Raw genomic sequence first — 4,018 nt, 5'->3', positions numbered from 1 at the left:
ATAACAATAAAAAAATCCAGAAAGACGCATGTCAAAAATGTTATAAATTGATTTGCATTTTAATGAGGGAAATAAGTATTTGACCCCTCTCAATCAGAAAGATTTCTGGCTCCCAGGGGTATTTTATACAAGTAACTAGCTGAGATTAGGAGCACACTCTTAAAGGGTGTGCTCCTAATCTCAGTTTGTTACCTGTATAAAAGACACCTGTCCACAGAAGCAATCAATCAATCAGATTCCAAACTCTCCACCATGGCCAAGACCAAAGAGCTCTCCAAGGATGTCAGGGACAAGATTGTAGACCTACACAAGGCTGGAATGGGCTACAAGACCATCGCCAAGCAGCTTGGTGAGAAGGTGACAACAGTTGGTGCAATTATTCGCAAATGGAAGAAACACAAAAGAACTGTCAATCTCCCTCGGCCTGGGGCTCCATGCAAGATCTCACCTCGTGGAGTTGCAATGATCATGAGAACGGTGAGGAATCAGCCCATAACTACACGGGAGGATCTTGTCAATGATCTCAAGGCAGCTGGGACCATAGTCACCAAGAAAACAATTGGTAACACATTACGCCGTGAAGGACTGAAATCCTGCAGTGCCCGCAAGGTCCCCCTGCTCAAGAAAGCACATATACAGACCCGTCTGAAGTTTGCCAATGAACATCTGAATGATTCTGAGGAGAACTGGGTGAAAGTGTTGTGGTCAGATAAGACCAAAATCGAGCTCTTTGGCATCAACTCAACTTGTCGTGTTTGGAGGAGGAGGAATGCTGCATATGACCCCAAGAACACCATCCCCACCGTCAAACATGGAGTTGGAAACATTATGCTTTGGGGTGTTTTTCTGCTAAGGGGATAGGACAACTTCACCACATCAAAGGGACGATGGACGGGGCCATGTACTGTCAAATCTTGGGTGAGAACCTCCTTCCCTCAGCCAGGGCATTGAAAATGGGTTGTGGATGGGTATTCCAGTATGACAATGACCCAAAACACACGGCCAAGGCAACAAAGGAGTGGCTCAAGAAGAAGCACATTAAGGTCCTAGAGTGGCCTAGCCAGTCTCCAGTCCTTAATCCCATAGAAAATATGTGGAGGGAGCTGAAGGTTCGAGTTGCCAAATGTCAGGCTCGAGACCTTAATGACTTGGAGAAGATCTGCAAAGAGGATTGGGACAAAATCCCTCCTGAGATGTGTGCAAACCTGGTGGCCAACTACAAGAAACGTCTGACCTCTGTGATTGCCAACAAGGGTTTTGCCACCAAGTACTAAGTCAGGTTTTGCAGAGGGGTCAAATACTTATTTCCCTCATTAAAATGCAAATCAATTTATAACATTTTTGACATGCGTTTTTCTGGATTTTTTTGTTGTTATTCTGTCTCTCACTGTTCAAATAAACCTACCATTAAAATTATAGACTGATCATGTCTTTGTCAGTGGGCAAACGTACAAAATCAGCAGGGGATCAAATACTTTTTTCCCTCACTGTACCCACAGCATAGAGAGAAAGAGACAGTGGGGGGAAGAGAGAGAGAGAGAGAGAGAGATAGAGAGAGAGAGAGAGAGAGAGAGAGAGAGAGAGAGAGAGAGAGAGAGAGAGAGAGAGAGGGCCAGTTTATTCACTGGACAGTTCATGAAAATGGTTCCCTCCTACAGACAGTGAGTCAAGTGGGCGTGGCTTGCTATATAAAGCAGGCAGACAGGCATCGAGCATTCGGTTACTGTTCGATTAAACGTTAGAAACGAGTGACCTAAGCGACTTTAAGCGTGGTATGATCGTCGGTGCCAGTTGTGTCGGTTCCAGTATCTCAGAAACGGCAGGCCTCCTGGGCTTTACACGCACGTCCAGGGTTTACTGAGAATGGTGCGACAAAAAACATCCAGTCGGCGGCAGTCCTGTGGGTGGAAACAGCTCGTTGACGAGAGAGGTCGAAGGAGAATGGCATGAATCGTGCAAGATAACAGGCGGCCCACTAACAGGCAAATAACGGCGCAGTACAACAGCAGTGTGCAGAACGGCATCTCGGAACGAACAACTCGTCGGTCCTTGTCACAGATGGGCTATTGCAGCAGACGACCACACACCGGGTTCCACTCCTATCAGCTAAAAACAAGAAGAAGCGGCTCCAGTGGGCACGCGATCACCAACACTGGACCGGGTCCAGATGGGTGTATATATATATATATATAGATATATATATATAGAGAGAGAGAGAGAGAGAGAGAGAGAGAGAGAGAGAGAGAGAGAGAGAGAGAGAGAGAGAGAGAGAGAGAGAGAGAGAGAGAGAGAGAGAGAGAGAGAGAGAGAGAGAGAGAGAGAGAGAGAGAGAGAGAGAGAGAGAGAGAGAGAGAGAGAGAGAGAGAGAGAGAGAGAGAGAGAGAGAGAGAGAGAGAGAGAGAGAGAGAGAGAGAGAGAGAGAGAGAAGGAAATTATTTATGAGAGAGAGAGAGAGATTCATCATATGTCATGCTGTCCAAGAGTTTCAGGGGACCAACAATGAAAGCTAGCAAGTTTCTTAAGTTATCGGACTGTGAGTCTAGTTTGGGATATAAAATATTAATTGGCATTTCCATAATTAACTCATCAACGATAAATATTTAGATTTATTTTCTGACTTCTTCATATTCACTCGAAAAACTATTCTCATCATCAAGCTTTTCATTTGACTCCAAGTGCACTGATGGCATGCTGAACACTCACTGGGGAAATTCCAGATCAGTAAAGAGATGGAAATAGACAGAAGACAGTCAGACAGTTGTCTCCAGACATTACTCACCAGTCAGACCATATCTGTCAGAGGTGAGCCTCAGGGAGCCACACTCACTGTCTGAGCTCTCTGCCAGAGTCAATACGCTTTACAACACATGACTCCTGCTTTACATATTGACTCATTTTGGTTTTGTTTAGCCTCTGAATAGTTGTGTCAGTCAGGGCAACCACACAGAGATGTCTGAGGGCCAGAAGTCAACATGGCGTCACGTCCCACAATCTCACACGGTCCCCACAAGGAGATGTCTGAGGGCCAGAAGTCAACATGGCGTCACGTCCCACAATCTCACACGGTCCCCACAAGGAGATGTCTGAGGGCCAGAAGTCAACATGGCGTCACGTCCCACAATCTCACACGGCCCCCACAAGGAGATGTCTGAGGGCCAGAAGTCAACATGGCGTCACGTCCCACAATCTCACACGGTCCCCACAAGGAGATGTCTGAGGGCCAGAAGTCAACATGGCGTCACGTCCCACAATCTCACACGGTCCCCACAAGGAGATGTCTGAGGGCCAGAAGTCAACATGGCGTCACGTCCTACAATCTCACACGGTCCCCACAAGGAGATGTCTGAGGGCCAGAAGTCAACATGGCGTCACGTCCCACAATCTCACACGGTCCCCACAAGGAGATGTCTGAGGGCCAGAAGTCAACATGGCGTCACGTCCCACAATCTCACACGGTCCCCACAAGGAGATGTCTGAGGGCCAGAAGTCAACATGGCGTCACGTCCCACAATCTCACACGGTCCCCACAAGGAGATGTCTGAGGGCCAGAAGTCAACATGGCGTCACGTCCCACAATCTCACACGGCCCCCACAAGGAGATGTCTGAGGGCCAGAAGTCAACATGGCGTCACGTCCCACAATCTCACACGGTCCCCACAAGGAGATGTCTGAGGGCCAGAAGTCAACATGGCGTCACGTCCCACAATCTCACACGGTCCCCACAAGGAGATGTCTGAGGGCCAGAAGTCAACATGGCGTCACGTCCCACAATCTCACACGGTCCCCACACAGAGATGTCTGAGGGCCAGAAGTCAACATGGCGTCACGTCCCACAATCTCACACGGTCCCCACACAGAGATGTCTGAGGGCCAGAAGTCAACATGGCGTCACGTCCCACAATCTCACACGGTCCCCACAAGGAGATGTCTGAGGGCCAGAAGTCAACATGGCGTCACGTCCCACAATCTCACACGGTCCCCACAAGGAGATGTCTGAGGGCCAGAAGTCAACATGGCG

The sequence above is a fragment of the Coregonus clupeaformis genome, chromosome 28, assembly GCF_020615455.1.
Source record: "Coregonus clupeaformis isolate EN_2021a chromosome 28, ASM2061545v1, whole genome shotgun sequence".
Lineage (NCBI taxonomy): Eukaryota > Metazoa > Chordata > Actinopteri > Salmoniformes > Salmonidae > Coregonus > Coregonus clupeaformis.
The sequence above is the reverse complement of the archived record's forward strand: the minus strand, read 5'-3'. Positions refer to the sequence as shown.